General features: G+C 37.5%; 1 long non-coding RNA gene across 1 annotated transcript in view; it reads left to right on the top strand.

Annotated features, from left to right (window-relative positions):
- The window catches only part of LOC121393768, a 31,264-nt gene extending 8,441 nt beyond the window's left edge, over nucleotides 1-22,823 (top strand). The window contains exons 2-4 of the long non-coding RNA XR_005961328.1: nucleotides 11,204-11,269; nucleotides 19,119-19,193; nucleotides 22,366-22,823. This is a non-coding gene — a long non-coding RNA (uncharacterized LOC121393768). The remainder of the gene's footprint in view (nucleotides 1-11,203; nucleotides 11,270-19,118; nucleotides 19,194-22,365) is intronic.
- Nucleotides 22,824-23,268: the final 445 nt, after the last annotated feature.

Here is a 23,268-nt window from a genome sequence, read left to right as displayed (position 1 = left end):
GGGGTGTTTTTTTATAGCTACTTTAACTTCTTTTGTTGAAATGTTAGTATTGAGCTGATTGAGTTGTTGTAGTAGATTTGCTGCTGTAAGGAATAGGATGCAGAATTTTAATTGATTATATTTAGAGAATTTCTTCTATCAGTATGATGAAGCTTATATTAAATTTTGTGATAGTTCCCCTTTTAAGAGATGTTTTACTCCTGTTCTTAAATACTGCCAGTTGTGAAGTTATTTTGCTGTACAAGACTTATTCAACATCTGTGAAAAAGAAATGCTAAGAAGATCTCTATACATTTGTACTTCAAATGCTTTGCATCATCCAAAATCTTTGTTTATGCACCAGAATGGGGGACCTGATGCCCATGCCCATCAAAGGTCAACACAATTAGATGGTGAGGAGGTTGAGGGTGGAATTTGAAGTGGGCAGTGACATCTAGGAAATGCAGACTGGAAAGTACAAGTAATTTAAAGTCTCTGTCCAATTTGGATTCCATTCCCTTCCCTTCCACCAAACCAAAATATCCAAAACCCAACCACCTCCCTAACCCCATCCCCTCCCAAAAGATAAAGAAGACCCCAAAAACAAGGCCTCCGCCATAATAATAAATGCAGAGGCTTGAAATCCATCAAAAATGCCTAAAAACAAACAAAACGGCAGAATCATTTTCTTGAAATAAAAATATGACAAACAGAAATACTAAAAGAAACTCCCTATAGAAATAAAACTGCCATGGCCCGAAGGCTACAGAGTAAATCTCCTCCATAATGCAGCAGTGTAAGATCTTATATACCATAACTCTTCTGTGATAGATTTATCAATGCTCTCAGGAGTCACAGCCGAACCAAAAGTATAACGACATTGCCCGTGCCATAGATGGTACTTCTTTACTGTGATCACCAGGTACAGCGTCTCGTGGTCGTGGCTGCCTGGTCTGGCTGACACTCCATAGGCCCGTTCAGCATGGCCCAGGGTGTTCAGGAGCGGAGCATGTAGAGTTTGGGAGACCTGACCAATCATAGCACTTATGTGGCACACCTAGGAACCTTTTTGATGCTTGTGTTGTTCCCCAACTCTTTTTACATTTGATACAGTATGTATATCAAATTTGATATGCATAAAGGTATAAAAGGGACCCCCATCTTAGGGGCTGGATTTGTTATATGCAGCTAACATATGGATGCTTATGCATGTATTGATACATACATTTTTGTGCCGGAAATGATGCTATCCACACTGTAAAGAATTTGCATCGCAACTTGGGTATGATTTGTCAAAACAATTGTCATGCTGAAATTTTGGGGGGGGGAAACTGCATTGTGGGTAAAATAATATGGCGATTTGCATCTTAATTTTGCACTTTGCACGTTTCACTGCATTTCTAAATGAGACCTAAGTCAAGTAAAACTAGAGGGAAGATGAGAGAGATTTCCTTGACTTACAAAAAACAAATAGCTGAAGCCCTTGACATTTCAAAGGTTGTATGTCTCTGAAATACATAAACAATATAGATTGCATTGATTTGATTTTTGAATTTTAGTTAAATTACTGAGAGCATTGCAGTGATTCAGTATGGCTCTTTGCAAAGACTATGAATTGTGTTTGACAGACAATGTGCATTAAGTTATGCCTGCTGTATACAATAGGCAAATTCTGTACCTTATACATCTATCATATTCTCTTCTAAACTGTCAATATAGCTCTTAGATCACATGTTACAGATTTGCGCTACTTTTTTTCTGCTGCCATATTTGTTGTTCTCAAGCACTAGCCTATTTAAGCAAAAAACTCATCGAATCTCACTTCTGGAATTAAAAGCACACACAAATGAAAACCATATTGTTTCATTCGTCTTAAATGAAGCTGAAGATCTTGAAGATTTTAATAAACTGGGGAAAAAAATAACTAAAGTAGGTGAGACAATTCCCAATGATTTCTATTAAAACTTGTAAAAAGTTGAGAGAAACATTACCGGTGATGTTGCCCATAACAACCAATCAGCAATTAAATTGCAACATTTAGAAAACAAAAGCAAAGACCTGATTGGTTGCTATGAGCAACATCACTGGTAATGTTTCTATCCACTTTTTACGCAGCATGATAAATAGACCCTCAAGTGTTAATATTGACAAGAATGCATAAACCTATGAAAATGCATCAGTCTGCAAATGCAATTGACAATTTCAATGGAAAGTGGTAGGTGCGTAGTAATTAAGTGGCAGATTTATCAAAGGTCAAGGTGAATTTTCGAATGAAAAAAATTTGAATTTTGAGCTATTTTTTTGTGTACTTCGACTAGGGAATAGTCCAAATTTGATCCGAATTTGAAAAAAATGCGAACATTCGAAATTTATCATGTAATATCTCTTTAAAAATTCGACTTCGACCATTTTCCATCTAAAACCTGCTGAATTGCTGTTTTAGCCTATGGGGGACCTCCTAGAACCTATTTGGAATCAATTGGTTGGTGGACTTTGAAAAAACTTTGAAAAAACGATTCTATCAAATGCTCTATTCCTTCGATTTGTTCAATTCGAATTCAGGCGAATATGGACCTATTCGATTGAAAACGGACCTACAGTATTTGACCAAAAAAAAAACTTTGACTTCGACAAGGTACAAAAGATTTACAGCAAACGGAATGCTGTTTGTAGGCACAAAGTCACCTATAAAACTGACTGGATCACTGACCAGAATATCAGGAGTAGGCCAAGGCATACACAATAAACAGAGATTTCCTAAATGCAGCACAGATGTGGCAGACAAGTAACGGTATCCAAGTGCCACGAACAAGGTGTAGAAAGAACACAGAAGCCAAGACTCGATAACCAAGCTAGGAAACTGGGGTGGGGCTGGTCTATTTATAGAAGAAGAGCTGGAAACAAGCTGTGGACCAGATAAAGGATAACAGGAGAATTAACTCCAAAAAAAAACTAAGAAAAAAATTCGATTAAAATTTCTGTTAAAAAGATTGAACTTTGTTGCATTACAAAACAGAAAGTCTTGCATTTAAAGTCCTTAGTGTAAACATATCTGAATAACAAGAAGTATCCAGAAAGATCTGATCTTGCTATGTGTGCACAATGCTCTGTTGGTCACCATGTCTTAATCTATTGGTAAAACATTATATACTGTATCTCTAAGGCACGCCTCTTCTAATGGGAAACAGTAGGTGTGTGTCACTGAGCTTATTTAACAGAACAAAACTACACTGGGATATTCTATTTTTGCTTGTAATTATTTGTGTGTGGCGAAGCAAGGAAATGAAGGGGAGCTGAGAAGAAATAATATGGAATTGCTGAAGTGTGACTTAGATTTTCTTTTTTGCAATGATATCTGCAAGAACTTTCTAAGAAGTTTCCAGCTATTTTACCTGCAGTTTAAATTAGTGTAACATACATCAGGGTTACTAAATCACTTAAAAATTCAGGGACATTACAAATGCATGGTGCAGGGCTGTCCCTGAATCTTCACGTTATATAAATGCTGCAGATTTTGACATTTCCTTTGCTACTTCTCTTTCTTCTCTTTGCTGCATTGCTGTAAACATTTTATGAAACAATACAAATGTGAGAAATGGAGAAATCGAGTTTTGATTGAAGATTAGCAGCTATATTTATCCTTCTTACTCAACATGCATTTTGCAACACTGATAAATAAAGGCAGATTTTGAATCCAAGGAAGGAAATGTCATTTTCTACCAGAAGGAATCAGAAATGGTGCTGCTTAAAGGACAACTAAAACCCTAAAATGAATAGGGCTTAAATGCCATGTTTTATATACTGAACTTAGTGCACCAGCCTAAATTTTTAGCTTCCAAATATCAGCAATGATCCAGGACTTCAAATTTGTCACAGGGGGTCACCATCTTAGACACTCACATGCTCAGTGGGCTCTGAGCAGCTGCTGAGAAGCTAAGCTTAGGCGTCGTTGCAAATTATCAAGCAGAAAATGAGGTTTGTCTGTAATATACTGTAAGCTGATATGACAGGGCTGATTATTAAATTCTGATGCTAATTGCACTGATTTCTGTGCTGCCATGTTGTAATTATCTGTATTAATCACTAATCAGCCTTATATTGTGACAGTTATATTCTATGTGTACTGTATATTGTGAGTGGGTCCCTAAGCTCAGTAAGTGACAGCAGCACAGAGTATGTGCAGTGAATCTGCAGAAAAGAAGATGGGGAGCTACTGGGGCATCTTTGGAGACACAGATCTTTACTGCTAAAGGGCTTTGGTTGCCTTGGGTTGGTACAGAAGTCCAAAACATAATGTACAACATTTCTAGCCATATTTTTTTAGTTTAACTTTTCTTGTCCTTTAAAGGAATAGTTCAGTGTGAAAATAAAAACTGCGTAAATAGATAGGCTGTTAAAAATAAAAAAATGTTTCTAATATAGTTCGTTAGCCAAAAATTTAATATATAAAGACTGGAGTGAACAGATGTCTAATAAAACAGCCAGAAACCAACTTCCTGCTTTTCATCTCTATAACTCTGAGTTAGTCAGCGACTTGAAGGGGGGGCCACATGGGACATTTCTGTTCAGTGAGTTTGTAATTTGTCCTCAGCATTCAGCTCAGATTCAAAAGCAACAGATATGACCCATGTGGCCCCCCCCACAAGTCTCTGATTGGTTACTCCCTGGTAGCCACAGTAACCAATCAGCGTAAACCAAGAGAGCTGAAAAGCAGGAAGTAGTGTTCTGACTGACATGTTATATATTCAAATCACTCCAGCCTTTATACATTACATTTTTGGCTAACTAACTATATTAGAAACATTTTATATTTTGCACAGCCTATATATTTACCCTGTTTTTATTTTCACACTGAACAATTGAACACATTGGAGCACACACTAAAGGACAGCCCTGACATTTCTAAGAACTATATGGCCGTTGCACCACTTTATGTGGTCGGCAGCCCTATTCCATTAAGTAAAAGCCTCTCAACTCCAACCATACAATTTCTGCATGATGATAGGGTGATACTCTTCTCTCTTCTTTTGCCAGCTCTTTTTAACTGGTCAAGCAGCACCTTGACATGGTCACCATATGATGCCACCAGAAAGTGGGAAGGGTAAATACAATGATATTATAAAAACAGCCATCATAAGCAATGTCTATCTCCCCATAGTATTTACTGCTATATTGGGCATTTGGTGCTCCAGTGTTAGGAGAAACCCCCTTCCAAACATACGGGTTCCTCTGAAATGGAAAAATCCAGTGCACTTAAAAACAGTATCAAAATGTCTGCGGTCTAAAGGTGTTGGCTGCAGGGTACATGGGATCTATTTAACAAACCTTTTCTTTTTACATCATTCCAGCTGCATTTGATATCCATTCATTAATTTCTTGTACAATCTCTAGGCTTCTATTTAGATAGGACAGTAGTACTTTTCTGTTATTTGTTTGAAAGCTACTTTCTCCTTTCTCCATCATTGGATGCGCACCTGAGCCCTTTAAGTTCAATGGGGCCTGTCAAAACTGACCATTTTTTTCAGTTATGTTATTCTTTAGAGAAGAATTTTAACATTTATGTTTTTTTACTTGACATTGCAGCACATAATTAGAAAAGAGGTGTTATGATAGAACTTCTTAATAATAATGTGATAGAAGGGACTGAATATTAATATTATTCAAAATACAGTAGATGCCTATTAATATTGATATTGACATATCAGTAAAAAGCAGATGGGGAAACAGTGACTGTAGGCTTCGATTGAAACAAAGTCAATTTCTGTGCATTGCAGGTATTTAGATTTCCTAAAGCAGCCAATAAATGAAAGGCTTGTCTGCTAACAGAAGTTTATTTAACTAATGTAGACTTTTACCTGCTTCTGATGTTCTTATTTACAGTTGTGCACCTTATGCCAAAATATTTCGATACATAGTTTATGGTAAAACCAGCATGGTGATTTTGATTTGGCTTGATACATGTATGTATATATTTTATTTATAAAGCACTCTTTGTGCATGCAGCGCAATATAGTAGTTGAGCACCAAGTAGTTGATGACCTTGCTTCCGAGGAGATTTCTGGGGAGATATGGGAGAATCCTCTTCAGTGCCTGTTTGAAATTGCTTAGAATAAGATACAGGATAAGAAACTGCATCATATTTAATTCATGATCCATAGGGAATAAAGCACAGGGCCGGAATTAAAGGCAGCAGAGGTACTTGCCTAGGGTCCCAGTGCTGTGCCCTAGGCACATGCCTCTTTTGCCTATCCTAAGTTCTCGAGCACAGGAGAAGATGCTGGATCAGTTAAAATTCATGCTTTATTGTTCATATTAAAAACAAATCTGTTAGCTGGTAGCTTGCCCCTATAATCTTGTGTTCTATCCTTAGCTCTGGTCCTGCAATAGATTTTCTGATGCAAACACATTATATTTAATAGTGCAGGCTGCCAGTATACTATATTTAAATGCATTTTTTAATGTTAGTGGTCCTTTAAGCTCTATGTCTATTATCTAGAAGCTTTTAGCCAAGCTTTTATTGAAATAGTCTTGTTTTGATTTCCTATGTATATGTTTGTTTTTCATATAGTCAGGCCAGATCGAGTACACAGATTCCGCTGTGTCCATTAAAGTTACCCTTGAAATTCTGCCTGGGCGAGTTTTCTTCTTCAGATGTACCGCTCTTACATCATATTAAGTCTCTCCTGCTTCTACAGGATATTGAAAGATTAAAAGATGCTTTGGACAACTTCAAAGAACATTCCGCTCTGTCTGCTGGAATGCATGTTACATTCATCTTATAATTCAAGGCAGGTGTAGAACTGTTGTTATCAGTTATTGCCAGGGGAAAGGCTGCATGTAAAGCTTGGGGATGCAAGCTGCCAAATAATATTGGGAATGGATGTTTTTATAGTGTATGATAAACAGCTGGGACTGGGATTTTTAGGATTTATTATGTTTATGCATGGAATAAAATATGCTTTAGCATTCAGATGTTATATGTGTAATACTATGACAAAGAATAAATGATGAAAGATTTTCTTTTAAGCTCGTGTGTGTGTGATTGGTTTTAGAAGGATAATGCCCAAACCAGCAAACTATAGAAACGAGTCAGAAATGCCTCTTGGTGAATGTTCTGGATGAACTTTACTATTTTTTTTAATATTTACTCACTGTTTTAAAGCAAACACCTTATTGGCTGCTATGCGTTACTGCATAGTCTAGTATTCTATAATAACTAGCTATGTTACCATACCTGGTGCAAATGTTCTTACTTTTATTACATGACCCCATTTCAGTGTAACGTGTATAACTGTGAGGGCTTGCGAAATAATGAAATGCAGTGTATGCAAAATGGCAGTGTGTAAAATCTGCATGTAGTAGGATAAAGGTAATGAGTTAATGTATGGAAACAATCACATAGATGGGTTTAGCAGCTGGAGGGGGGATGCATTGAAGGGCCGGTAGTGGTATGCTGTGTCAGTCTCTGTTGATTTAAACCCATTACTCTTTAGAGAAGATTAAAGCAAGAAAGCCTGCTGCCAAGAGATGTGGGAAAAGAACCAGTCAGAAAGTACAGGATGTTCAGTGCTGGATGTGCATCGGACATTTTGGCTTCTCCCCAAAACAGCACATAAAGACGGAAATTTAGGGACATGTCTTGTTAATGGATCTTCTCTGAAACACTGCATTGCTCACTTCAGCCAACAAAACACAGGGAGTTAGGCATCATCTGTGTGCAAGACACAATGTTATCAGCTTCTGGCATGCAGGCCTACGGATTGATCTGCAGTTAAATGCAGGATAAATGAAGCTATTCGGCTCTCACCTAACAGTTGGTTTTAAAGACCACGGTTTCCTTAGATTAATTTTATTGCTTTTGAACGTCTAGGAGCTAATATAGCCACTGCTGTGTAACTGCTTAAGTCAGATGTAATGAGCAATATAATTGCTTCATTAACGTGTTCTTGCAATTAGTTACTGAACACTTGTTATCAGAGATCTATGTGCAATAGTCCATCCTTCTGCAAGAAAGAGTATAAATTATGTTCTCATTGACCATTAAAATGGTAGTGTTGATAGCGGGGGGGGGGGCTCATTTGGTAACTGCACCTGCAATCCAAGATTTTGGGATTGTATTATTATTATTAGTGATGGGGAATCTGTCACGTTTCACTTTGCAGAGAAATTCATGAAAATTTGCAAAAAGTCAATGGGTGTCAAAATTATTTTGACGTGTGACAATTTATATATACGCAACAATTTTTACATGTGCAACTCTTTTGTCCAAATGCATTAAAGTCAATGGGCGTCCGAATTATTTTGATGTGCGATCATTTTTTTCTTGCAGCAAATTTTTCCACGGCGAGTTTCTGCAGCAGTTTCGCAAACAACAGAAATTTGCTGTGAATCCATGCCTGGCGAATAAATTCACCCATCACTAATTATTATTAACGTGTTTTTAGAGAGCCAACATATTGCACCTTCATATTGGATCCTGGTGAGATGTACCCACACCAGGATCCAGTCATTAGGGTATATTTATCAAAGAGTGAAGTTAGAGATCTCCGCAGAGTGAAATACCGCTTCTCTCCATTCATTTCTATGGGTTTGTTTAAAGACTTATTTATGATGAATGAACTTGCATCCTTTGGTAAATACGCCTTTAAAAATCCCATAGAAATGAATGGAGAGAAGCGGTATTTCACTCTGCGGACTGTGGAGATCTCTAACTTCAGTCTTTGATCAATCTACCCCAAACACTCAACAGCTGAAGGCAACTACTGTAAGTTTATATAAGATATATTGTAATTGTTTAAAACATTTGTGGTCAAATTATAATTCACACATTTCTGTTGTTTTGCTGAATTAAAAAATGATGGATTGATGCGTCCCTGGTTCTACTAAAGAATTCTGATTATCATGAATTATCAAGGTGAAGTCCTGTAGAGGGGAATCACTGTATAAAGCACAGTTCATCTTATCTCTCTTATTAATATGCACCTTGGCAGTAACCCATGGCAACAAATCACATTTTACCCGTATTATTCTACCTGCAGATGGATAAAAAAAAAAGCTTGGCTGCTATAGGTTACTGCCCAGCGTTGACAACTGAGCCCAAATAATTGACTGCAGTATATTTGCATTGTTTATAATATAATAGGGGTCACTGACAAAAGCAAGTGCATTTTTGGACGCAAATTGCCATGTTTTTTTTTTTTTACCATAATGTAAAATCTTTCCCCATAATTCCTTGCTCCAAGCAATTATGCTTGCATTTTGATATAAACGAGGAGCAAGTTGCATCCAGCAATGCAGTGAGGGTTGTGCCAGTCAGTGGCATAATGAGAATTTGGGAGGAACTCTCTCTCTCTCAGGACTAATGAAACACAAGCTGAAAAACATTTTGCCACAACTATTTTGTGGTCACATACCCAAATACCATGAGTATTATACAAAAACACCCCCTTTTCCATTTTGGAATGGCAGCATCAGAAGCACAAAGTACACCAGAAGGCATTGCCCTCCATCATTTCATGATATACTGTATTGTGGCACCTGCATTTCATGACATTAAGATCACTGCAGAAATTACCAATGAGTGCTCCATTAACCCCAAATATGCCAGTAAGATCCTTGAAGAAATACTAAACACTAAATTAACCCCATACTTGCCAATAAGATCACTGCAGAAATGGCCAATAAGCAATAACACCAGACCTGTCTGTAAGGGCACTGTATAAATGGTTCGATTGAAAGCATTACCAAACCAAGCAGAACACCACACATTTTTCTTCTTTCCCACTGCTGCTTGTTTCTCTCTGGCTCCTCTGCCTATCTGAAACTTTAGTAAGAAAAAATTAAAGATGGCTGTGCCCAGGACACAAGGACAACCTATAGTGCAGTTTTTCAGGAATCATTTACACCACTGGCACCAGTTCTGTGGCTGTTTAAAACAGCATTTGCATGTAATCTACTCTACAAGTCTGGGGCACCTATTGATGCAAGTGGCTGCTGGAAGCATGGCACTACTACTAGATACAGAGTTCCCTGGCATCAAAAGGTGCAGTTGCACACTATGCATTAGACGGAAAGGAAGGATGGATGCTGTCAGGTATCAAGGCGAGTCTGAAGGTATGAGCCTCCCCCACGCTTCCCACTGAGCTGCGCCCTGAAAGTTGGTACAGGACGGTCCCAGATAAGGAATAGCAGGAGTACTAAGTGAGCCCGCAGAATAACAGTTCGTAATAAGGACTCAGCACTTATCTGCAGTTGAAGAGATGAAGTCAGGAACAGGCCGGGTCATACACAGAGAACGATCAGGAAGCAGGTGCCAATTGAGGAAAATCCAGCAGAGTAGTCAGGGAAGCCAAGGTCGAGATCAGGAATAACAAACACAGGAATCCAGGGATTCCTGGAATCAGAAGAATAGTCAGGAACAAGCCGTAGTCGTAATCAGAATAATCATCAGTAGTAAATACGCTTAGTGTCAGTAGAGACGATCACCTCGCATTGAGCCTAGGCCTGAGTGACCTTTTAACCCCAGGGCGCATGTTTGCGTCGGAACACGCGCCTGTGTCAGAACGCGCGCCTGCGTCTGGCCGCGCGCGTGCATGTGAATATGCGCCTGCATCAGAACGCGCACCTGCGTCTGGACGCGCGCGCACATGTGAACGTGTGCCCGGGGTAAAACGCGTGCGCGCATTACAACATGCGCCTGCGCTAGTAACAGGCGCTGGCGTGGGGACGTTGGCCAGAGGAGACGTCGGTTCAAACCGAACCTGACCTGCTGGGACCTGACAGATGCATTGTGCAACCAAGTGGAAGTGGGGGACACAAGTAACTTAATGAGTTGCATCTTTGCATTCTCTATTGTGGTAGCCTTTTACTTTTATGCGGATTCATAGATGGGCACTCACAGGGCAGAGGTTCTACATTGAAACATTACAGTTACCCACAGCAACTAATCAAATGTTTGCTTTCAGTTTCTAGCCTCCAAGCGAGTTGATAAAAGGTTTGTTGCTTTTGGCAACTGTACTTGTCCTATTTAGTACCCATGTTACTAAATGAGCCCTATGATGTTTACCTGTCACCTCTCTGTCCATAACAATCTTCTATGAGAGACACTGAAACCCTTTATTAACAAGGCTTCCTATTAACCATGTTGCGACTTTTTTTCTTTTGCTCACAAGAACAAACAGCAAATGATACTTGACCTTGATGCTTTTTATTGTTTTCACTTTAGAACGTCTCCAGAGAAATAAAAGGATGGAAGTAAGAGAATAACGCCAAATCGAAGGAAATAACAACAGTACAGTATCTCTTTCTGTTCATGATTTTCTGCACACTATCACAGTTACTATAACTGGTTTCATTACTACAATGCTGCAGTAGTGTTTAATACTGGCAAAGTCCATTTATCAAAATGAAGATAATACCAATGGTAGCTCAGAAAAATGAATTATCAAAATGTTGCTAACCCTTTCATAGTTCAGGTAGTGAAAACTGTATTTGTTTTGATTTACTCTGTAAACCCTCGTTTGTTATCCACCATTTATTCCCTATTTGTTAACTAAGGTAAAGCACTGCACTATATAAATAAATAATGATGATGATGATTTAGCAAGTGACCCAGAGAGCTTCCAAATTGTTTTTCTTCTTCTTACCCTAGATGCTTTGAGATATATTACTCACTGCCACATTAAACTAGGTCACACTATTTCAGAGGCAGAATGCTGGCTAACCAAGACAACCTATTATGAACTGTTATTTACAACTAAATGTAATTGGCTTTGCATGTTAAGGTTGACTTTAATGTATTAAATACAGTAGAACCATATTGGGTTATGTATATCATCTTATATTTGAGTTTATAGTACATGATACAAAAAATGTAATTACATCTACTTGAAAACCTCACTATTTATGTTAATATAAGTTAGAGCTGCCATATTAATCTCTATAAGGGAATGCACCGTAATATATATGGGTTAAATAAAATGGCACACTAGTCCTTTGATTGTTCAGCCAACTGGATTCTCCACACCCCGTTGTTGACCATGAACAGCGCCGATCCGCGCCTTTATGCCGCCTGAGGCGGCCTTCCGTTGCCGCCCCGACCCCTCCTCACGGCGCTCACATTTTCTGCGCAGGAGGGGGTCGGGGCGCTGCACGACGCTAGTGCAGAGAGCGCAATTGCGCTCTCTGCACTAGAAGAGCCGAATTTCCGGGTTGAAAACCGGAAATTCGGCTCTTAGTTACCAGGAGCGGCATTTTTGCCGCCCCTGGTAACCAGGGGGGCGCTGCCGCCTGAGGCGAGTGTCTCAACTCGCCTCATTGGTGGAGCGCCCCTGACCATGAAATACGAGCAGTATAAATATATGCTGTAGAACTGCATTAGAGATACTCACCCTGGAAATAAGGGGGTCACTAACTGTTCAACAGAAAAGGGAAGGGTTGCCTTTTACACCCTCCACAACTCATAATTGTGTTGTTTTACAGGGTATATTATATTATATAAGTCACTGCTCCATAGGACCAGATTTGTGGAAAAGAGCGGTCAGAAAGCCCAGTGTCCTTTTCTCAGAAACCAACGAATATTAATAAACACTTGTTTTCAACAAGGTTGTGTTTCAAATGTCCAGAAACAAGCTGCCCTCTACACTCATCGTTTTGTGACCCATGCCTTGTAATTTGCTCTGTGATATGTGCAGTATTATCATAATAAACTGTGTAACTGATATGGGGGTTAAATTGTACTGAACATAAGTGTATATATTCTCTTGATAAAAACTATTAACTAGATTGCTAGACTGTTACATTAGGATCAAGCATAGACAATAACAGTATCACTAATCTGCTCTCATTAGACAAAGTAAATAAACACTATAACAACTTGAAGAATGCCTAGGACACTGCATTTTGGTGTGCTCCATCTGAAGGGGGTCCAAAGTGTTTCTTTGGGATTGTTTGCCAAGGGGTGAAAACAAATATGTATAGGACTTCAGATTCTAAAAACATAAACATGTTGTTCTTGGTTAGACTTCATTTGTCCCAAACGCTGTAAATTCAAGTAACAACTCTCTCTATCTTGCTATAAAAACATGTCTTGAAACAATTCACAATGAACTGGCACACTTTTCCTCTTATTGAATAGGTCCTCGCACCTGGGGTCTCACTCTTTCCCTTGGACCATGGGCTCCTGGACTTAAAGGGGACCCGTCACCCAAACAAATTATTCATAATCCTATTTTATCACATCAGTCAAGCAAAATGAACTTTAATTACACTATATAAATTATTTGAATCTTGTTTCCTTCAGTCTGGGAATTCATAATTATAGCAAGCAGACGGGAGCCATTTTGTGGGCACTATTATTAAGACAAGCCTTGCATCATCTCAGAATCTTGTTTGTGCACCAGAATGGGGGACCTTGTTTCCATCCCCATGCCCTGGCTACACAATTAAATGGTTAAGAGAACTGGGGAATGTGGGGAGAGCAGCGATTTCTAGGAAGTGCTGATTGGAAAGTGAAAGTAATTGTCTGCACCGCATCTATTCCCAGGGCATAGAGGAGGGGCAGATAATATTTGATTGACAGCTGAGATTTTAAATGAGCTGACAACAGCTATGAATTTTTTAATAAAAAATAGAAATTGGATTTCATTGGATTCATTGGATTAATTTGAAAAGGACTTTTATTATACAGCTTTTTGTGTCTGGGTGACAGGTCCACTTTAACGTTTTTCTAAAAGAACCGCTGTCCCTGATATAGCAAGTGTGGTCAAAGCTTCTTCCTTATTTTTAATTAGAATCGTGCAACAAAAACTGTGAGCAACAAACAACAGTACTGGCAGAAAAATAAAATAAATAGTGCAACTTCAAAATAATAATAACCAGAAGCAGAGACTCTTATAGTCTAGTAAAAGTGACAAAGGTTACAGTCCTTTCCCTTACATGTAGTCCTTTGGGTATAGCATTAGGTCTCATTAGCACTGCTTTCCAGCCAGCCTGGGATGGTATATTTAATCACATTCTTTTAAACATGTCTCCTTACTAAAGCTGTCCATACATATAAAGATCTACCCCAAATATGGGTATCTTGCACCACTTTATCCACCTACTCTAGAATCCATCTGGGGTCCTTAACTGTGGAGCAAGGACTTTGCTTATTCCTCTGCCTTATAACACTTATGCTCTTTCATTGTGTTGTTCTACCCAGTAAACCTGTAGCAAATAAATATTAAAAATATTTCTCCATTGGGTTGTTGTGCCCAGTAAACCTGCAGAAAATAAATATTACAAATATATTTTATCTGCACTTGCTTCGTTTCTGTAGCAACCATTCAAGCATTGCCAGATAGCTAGCCTATAGGTCCAGCTGTGCTTTTATATTACTTTCTTTCCTTTCTTACTAAATCATCAGCATATCTGCAGAGAATTTCTATGCCCTCACTCACCTTTCTCCTAGCTGCTTGGTTTGCTATTGTCAAATTCCCCTTCCTAATCTCTACTATTTTTATCTTCATTCAAGTTAGCATAAATAATACAGACAGTTCTGCAAAATAATAGACACTGACATATTTCTGTTATGTAACTGTGACATTCTATTCCAAATATCTCTTGGATTTTGGTCCGTAGAACTTTTACACTACCTTCTATTTGACATACCCTTAGTATTTAAATGATACACTTAACTCCAGCTCTCTCAGATGCATGACCCTAGAGCAGCAATGTTCCAAAACTATCAGTATTGCAAGAATTTACTCTTAAAACACCTTCTTCTCCCAAATACAAGGGTAAACTATTAAGACATGGTATAAAAAGTTAAATATTAAAATTCTTAGCATTAATTCCAACCACCCATTTCTCTGCTGCACTTGTACTTTCCCAAAACCTGCAATTGAAAACACTTATTAACTTTATAGTGCAACTAGATTTTTAAGTATTTTGCTAGTCCTACCGATGTAAATATATTCAGAAAGTTACAGATCAGAAACATTTAAAATACTGAATTTCTGTGCTTTACCTTGTGAACATCTATGACTTTACTGTTTTTTATTTTGATTATACTCATCGCACATGATACAGATTTTTACGAAATAGAAATGCATACAGTAGACCAATGAAGATATTCTTGCCAACAAGCAGTAAGATCTATTTTTTATTAAAGGCACAGCTAACAAGTGCTACCAATACAGCAAATTGTGAATTCTGCAAAGACTCACTATTTAACCCCAATTCCATAATGCAATGTCCTTAATGCTTTCATTGGAAATGGTCTGCATACAGTATTATACTTTCTACTGTTGTAGAAAGTTATTCAAATACTTACTAATGTAAACTGTGAAAGGTAAAAAATTTAGGTAATTCCTTTGTTATTGCACATAAAATATTAAAATTGATCTAAAATGACTTTTGGAAAAGTGACAGAAATGTTCCATTTCCTAAAGTGTAACATTTTTTTTAATAAATAAAGTGAAAAACAAAAAAATGCTTGAACGTTTGTTGGGAATTTCTGTCTCCCAGATTAAAACCTCTGTTAGAATTATTTGTACAGAAGGCTGTTACTCAATACACTAATAAATGAAAACAAAGGTTGCAAAGTCATTAATATGCAAAACACTCTAATTTGTTTATGGTGTATAGTAGTGGGGTCACTGGGTGATGGTAGTTTTAGAGAAAATATCTGCTTTCTATTATTAAGCATAAGGTACTAGTTTAGAAACAGAGCTGTTCTGTCCAACCCAGTATCAACCAATGATAGCATGCTGATAACCTTTTGGCTGTAGTTCAGCTGCTCCACAGGCTCTTGCCTTCACTTTGATCTTTATCACACAGACTGATGTAAAATGAAGACATTGGAAGAGCTCACTGATGGGCTTAACAGAGAGCTGGAATATGATAATAATGAGCCTTTTAGTCTCTGATTCTGCCTGTTGTTCAGGTTGTATAGACCGTTGGCCATTAATGTGTAATAAAAGACTAAATCACTCATTGGAAAGGCTTTGGTGTCTTCCATTTTGAAGCTATTGTTAAGTATTTGACTTCTGATGGACATGTTTCTGTTTTGTTCAGTAATTTGTACTGCAGTTTAAAAATCAATCATTATTACACCCAATATACACTTCCCAGATTAAAACAAAAATGATGGAACTGAATACATCTTGGCATATGTTTTATTAAGCTGGATCTCACTGTAAAGGGACTTATTTACACAACTAGTGAGTGCCCAGATATTAAGGAGATTCTTCTAGTGCGGATGTTGAAGCCCACTTTCCTTCAGGTTTTGTTGCTGTTACTTGTCATCTGCTGAACAAGTTGGCTTCTGTCCATTCATTGTTAGAGAGGAAACCCTTTACAGCAAGATAGCCCCACAATGTGAGAAACTCTGCTCTGCCAGGCCTTTACTGCTGTGACTTTCAGTTGCTGTTTGTTTGTGGGCCTTTCAGTTTAGTGTTCAACAAGTGAAATACATGCTCATTAGGTGACTAACTTGGCCGTTCAAGAATATTCCACTTCTTTTCTTTAATAAACTCCTGGGTTGCTTTGGCTGTATTTGGGTCATTGTACATCTGTATTATGAATCAATTTGACTGCATTTAGCTGGATTTGAGCAGACCGTGTCTCTGAACACCTCAGAATTCATTTTGCTGCTTCTGTCCTGTGTCACATCATGGATAAACACTAGTGTCCCAGTGCCACTGGCAGCCATGCAAGCCCAAGCCATCACACTGCCTCCGCCATGTTTTATAGAGATGTGGTATGCTTTGGATCATTAGCTGTTCCACGCCTTCTCCTTATTTTTTTCTTGCAATCATTCTGGTTTAGGTTGATTTTGGTTTCATCTGTCCAAAGAATGTTTTTCCAGAACTGTGCTGGCTTTTTTAGATGTTTTTTTTTTTTAGCAAAGTCCAATCTAGCCTTTTTATTCTTGATGCTTATGGGTGGCTTGCACCTTGCAGTGCACCCTCTGTATTTACTTTCATGCAGTCTTCTCTTTATGGTAGACTTGGATATCGATACACCTACCTCCTGGAGGGTGTTGACTTGTTTGGCTGTTGAAATGATTCTGCAATCATCCACCACTGTTGTCTTCTGTGGATGTCCAGGTCTTTTTAAGTTGCTGAGTTCACCAGTGCTTTCTTTCCTTTTCAGGATATACCAAACTGTAGATTTTGCCACTCCTGATATTGTAGCAATTTCTCGCATGGGTTTTTTCTGTTTTTGCAGCTTAAGGATGGCTTGTTTCACCTGCATGTTGTCTGTTCCCAGCAAAATCTTCCACATACAAGCACCCCCCCCCCTCAAATCAACTCCACGGTTTTATCTGCTTCATTGATAATGACATAACAAAGGAATTGCCCACACCTGCCCATGAAATAGCCTTTGCCTCAATTGTCCAATTACTTTTGAGCCCCTGAAATGAAGTGATTGTGTTAGAAAAATCTTTATAAATTTCAGTCGGAGGTATATTATGCATTATAATCTACATTTTGTGTGAAATGTTGGGAGGGGGTGACTGCGTTGGAGGGGTTGGCGTCCAATTTTGGTCGCCGGCATCCAAATCGGGCGCGCCAGCATTCAATTTGAATGTGGCAGCTTCAAGTTCGGACGTGCAGTGTCAAATTTGGACGCGCTCCATCAAATTCGGCGGCCAGGGACCCCTGTTATAAACGGCGCGCTCTGACGTCAGAACGTGCAATTTATAAGAATATCATTTACAGTCTGGTCCCATAGGGAAATGACTAAACTGTAGATCCAAGCAAGAGGACTTTTGGGATGTCTTGAGAAATGTCCTCTTGCTGGGACCGGAACATTGATAACCACCACTAAATAACTTCACTTAATTACAATTGAGTGCTCCAGTTTTATTTGTTTATATTATATATATATATATATATATATATATATATATATATATATATATATATATATATATATATATATATATATATAGTATATGTTGAAAAAAGATGTCCATCATGTTCAGCCTGTAAACTTTTCAGTTTTCCAGCTGTCAGTTCAGCATCATGGAGTTGAGCATATTCCTCAGACTGTTCCCTCTGTAATTTAAATTAACATTAAAGACATATACATTTCTATATGTTGATCATATTCAATGTACTGTACCTCTTTTGCTAGGGAAAACAACCTCGACCTGTTTTTTCTAAAGTGGATGACCCATTCCCTATAATATAATCTGGTTTCCCTGCTCAGTTTTATATATATTATTTGATGACATGTGCATAATAATTCTGGTGCGTATATATAGATATATATATATATATATCCTGTATATATGCTGCACAAATTCATGTAAAGATGACCACATGGAATAGAACATACCTTTTAGAGACAGTCATCAGTGGTAATGAAGTGACTAGTTTACAGGTATCTAAATGAGCATATAGTTTATTCTGTAAACTTCCAGATGGTTGTTGGGTACTGGAATATCACCAGTATATAAGAGAGAGCTCAGGTTAATTGTACAGAGCCGACAGCATAGGAAGCACATACTCTGTAATATGACAGAGCAAGTACTGAATGAGAATCATGGCAGGCCAGTAAAATAAAGTTTTTTTATTGTGATCATATGTGCAGACAATAAAACCAATCTCATCAAGTATTCCTTATGAAGCAGAACATAAGCAATCACATTTTTAAGGAAAGTAAAAAAGATTGGAGATAAAAATACAAAGAGCAGAAACTTTGGTGTACACTTCAAGCATTCCCATTTGTGACTGACAAATGCTGGGAACCGAGGAAGAGTAGGGTATAATGATAAAGAAATACTTTCGGCAACTGAGTGAATAAAATATTCCAACTTTTTATTTCCTTTGCTTCTTTGCTATGTAAAGCAGTTCTAAAATATCATGGGCAGTTTTGCCCTAGGCATAATATTTGAAGTGTCCTGCCAGCATGTAATCCACTCTTATTGATAACATGTGACAGCTTATGCAATTTGGTTCAGCATATGCTTTATATATTAGTGAGGCACTGAGACACAAAGGGCTTAGGCGCAGGCTAGGTGAAGGTCAGCAGTACTAGAAATACTTGCTAGTCAACACTGTGTTCTGCATTGTCTTGTTAGATTTTACCATTCTAAGGTATAGCTGATAAAACAATATTTTCTTTCTACTTTTATGAAACCCTCACAGCTTGGCTAAGAAGTTTCAGTGATCATGGTTCTGTTTTTCAGAAGGATAACTCCAGGATATATCCGACTATTGCAGGTACGTACCTCCCTTTTAATTGGAGAAAACTTTTAATCATTTCAGGGAGCAGTTTAGGACACTTGCAATGTACCTTTCCTTTCCTATTTAATCATTCCATTTGAGCATTTTCTTGGCAGGAGGGAAGCCATTCTCAATTTTACAGATTGTTGTAATGAAGACAATTTATTGCGGCATGATAAAACACAAAATGAATTCTGTCAGATGGGGACAATTCAGGCATCCAAAGGCAATGACTCATTTTAGCAGTAGAAATAATAGGTTTGACTCTGTAAAACCTCAAAATCCTGCCGGTTCGTCAAGTAGGGACAGCTTGCTTTTCTCTAAATAAGACTGGTTAAAGTCAAGTGCCTTACATCAATTTACAGTAGCCATTTATTCACTGAAATACATTGCTAACAAAATTTTCTCACGTCAGGCTGATGTTGCTAAGGAACCACTTGCTGCTGGATTTAGGGAGTCTCACCTAGCAATAATATGTCTGGCTCATCCCATAGTTGACTATTGCTCGCTTTTCCTGTTACATTTCCAGGGTTTTTACATTTCCCAATAGTAGTCTGTCTGTATGTGTGTGTGTGCGGAGTGTATATCAGATTATTGATCTAGGCAATTAATAGTTTGGTGTCAGAAGAAATTATTATACTTAATATAAGAATCTTATATTATGTTACTAACTGTACTAATTTGTCACATTACACTTTGTCATAATATCATCTTCATATACTTACATAGTAGCAGAAAGTTACACAGGATTTAAAACAATTGAACAAGAGGCAGCAAATCGATATGCTGGGGCTAAAGAATTAGAGGGGAAAATCGAATTGTCCTTGGAGCTTAAAATCGTATAGTTTGAAAAAAATCAAAATTGAAGAGAATAAATATATTTAAGTGTCTTAGCTAAAAAGAATAGAGAGACATGTGTTAAAGACAGATTTGACATTTAAAAAAAAAAAAAAGAAGACAATAAGGGTAACCAATATATAAGCACCCCCATTCTAACTTCCAAACAACATCCCAGTTATATGAAATAACCACAAACAAAATGTATTAGATTGCCTCTCCCTGTAAAACACAGAAAAGAAATCAAATACAAAATACATTTGATACAATCAATCTTGATGAAGGTTAGGAAAAACAAATCCATATTTTGCATTGTATGAGCACTGAAAAATAAGGAATTGTCTGGTAATTTCCCTGCTTTTATCATTCTTTCCTATTATTTTTTTCCCTGGGTGAAAAGATATGCAAAATATTTTATTGGATTGGAGGACATTCCAGAGAGGCAAACTTTTCCAAAGTCAAATTGTTTTCCATGTAACATTTGAGGGGGGGTTGCACTTTTTGTATTTTTTTTTTCACATTTAAAACATCTTTCCTGAAGTTCTAAAAACCTTTCAAGACTTTTCTGCAGATTCACAAATGTTTTGCTATAGCAAAGTTCGGAATCTCTTTCCTGTTCCTTTTATGCCTTTTTCACAACTTTTTCTCAGAATTATACATATAGAAAAACTATCCTGACTATTTCATTTTTTTTTCACTGGTAATAAAATGTTACAAATAAAGGCTTTTTTCCCAGCCTTTGATAAATTTGACCCATAGAGGGTGTTATATCAATTATACTGTACAATAATAATTACCTGTGTTCCAAGTAGAGCAACACAAGATTTGCAATCACGTCTCACACTTGTCTCAATGATTATGAGCCAGTGCAGTCTCAGACTGGTGATCTCAGACAAAACCTCAAGGCATTCTGACAGAAACAAAGATGTGATAAAACAAATTTATAACAATGATCAGACAGCTAAGAGTTAAACCTAGAAACAGCAGTGGCACGGAGGCCAATAGAATGCAGACTATCTAGGAAGACGAGGTTATTGGCAATGTCAGAGGCTGTTGGGAAATTTAAAAGGATGACTTGGAACGAGTCAATGTTACAAATTGCTAGTCAGGGTGCTTTATACAATATGAATAGGTCTATGCCACTATTAGAATATATCTGATAAAAACTATACATGTACCAATCGGTCTAGACAGTCAGCTTAGTGGATTCCAGACATGTTCTCAGACTGCAGCATGATGCCTTTGCAGGTAGATTAATTTACATTCTCTAAATCGTGGTTTCTCTAAATCTTGATTTAAATACATGTATGTGTGCGTTTAAGCAATGTCAGGTTACTATTTTCAGCCAAATAAAACACATTTTTCATGTTTTATCATGAAATGCATTGTTTTCAAGCACCATGCATAGAAAGTACTTTTCATTTTAAATGCAAATGCTCATTTAAGGGGTTGTTCGCCTTCCATTTGTTACGATACCTAGTGGTCTTGTGGGGTGTTGGGAACACACTATTTTCACAGCGAGTGCCGCAAGTTTCTGGTGTGTGTGCCGACGCACATGGTAGTGAACAGATTTTCTGGACCTGCACTCGACCCTAACACACCCTTAACCAACCCGCACTCAGCCCGTCCCGCATTGACATCACGAAAGGGGCAGAGCGGGGAAAGTGCAAATCTATAAATGTAGGAGCTGGAAGGCAGAAGTCTTAGGCCATGGGCAGGGAGAGCAGAAGGAACCGCTCAACCCAATCCCGCCCGTGACCTGAAGACTAACTAGTGCAACACTAGTGCACGGACTTTAACATGGTCTGGTGCAGTGCAACAATATTGTGGCTCCATGATGTCATCGCGCAAGGCAGATAATGTATATATTTAAAGTTGATACATTTCTCAGCAGTATTTGTAGAATATTAGACTATTGTAATATTCTTTAATATGCCTTTAATGAAACCCAGAGATTCTGCTCAGCAGGGACAAAGATAAGAAACGTATCAACTAATTTATCAATTAAGAACAGTTGGTGATCCCCCTTCCCAGAGCTGCTTCAGAAAGACTTGAGAATGTGAATAATTAAATTTTAACCTTCAGTATTACAAAAACAGTTATAAATGAAAAATAAAAATTCATTGAAAAAAGTATTTATTTCTGATGAACTATATGAAAACAACTGAATATGGATCAACACTGGATACATAGACAGATACAAATGTGCCATACTCCTTTTAAGAAATGGTAAAATGATCAAATAAATAAAAATGTAACTTTACATTTTTTTTCACTTACTATGTAGAAATTGGTACACAATTTCATTGTATGATATGTTTGTTTCTCGCAGATCCAAGCTTCTGGCAAGTTACCCATCAGTGAAAACAGCAGAATAATGGACCGTTCAGCCATTTTACTAGGAATGAGTGGGATCTGGATTTCCAGCTACAGCATATGCCATATGATTAAATGGAACTAATCAGTTGGATATAAGATATAGATGGCAAAAGCCAACTTCACTGTAAAAAAAAAGATCACAATGATTAACATTGTATTTGTCATGTCATTTGCTTACTTAGTAGAGGAAAAGCAGTAGCATGTTTAAATATATATTATTATTAGCTTATCATGACATTTTCCAAATAACATGCATTTTCAGCAACATATAGCATGATTGTATGTGATATACAGTATGTCATCAATTCCAAAATGGTATTTAAGCTGGTTGAACTATGTTTAATTATATTTATAATATTAATGTGGTTGTTAAATCAAATATCAAATTAAAATAAACTGAATTCAAAGCAACTTCCCAATATATGTTAATTTCAAATGATCAATGAATTTAAAGTTATTGTTTAGAGAATTGGTTGAGAACTTTAGCAAATTCTGCCCAACTGTCTGAACACCAATGCATCTGCGGGCACCTCAGAAAGTAGACAATCCCGCCCATAGCACTGTGTTTTTAGTTTATATTTTTTGCTTATGGCATATTATGTACTGCTACCTTTGAATTCAGTTTTTTTATTGCTACACCTTTTTCATTGATTGCTGAATTCTCTGCTGCTTCACATCAGCTGTATTCCTTGCAACATTCCCATTAAAAGAGAAAGAGATTAAATAAATGTAACTGATCCTGGGCTTCAGAGATTTCAGTGCTTGATGCACAGTTTATTTTATAAAAGGGTACATGTTCAGAAGGGATTTCCCAGGATGCCTGTTAAATCTGCAATTGCACAATTTCAGCAGATAT

This window comes from Xenopus laevis, chromosome 5L, assembly GCF_017654675.1.
Source record: "Xenopus laevis strain J_2021 chromosome 5L, Xenopus_laevis_v10.1, whole genome shotgun sequence".
Classification (NCBI taxonomy): Eukaryota; Metazoa; Chordata; class Amphibia; order Anura; family Pipidae; genus Xenopus; species Xenopus laevis.
Note: the sequence above shows the minus strand (reverse complement) of the source record. Positions and strands in the feature narration are given on the sequence as shown.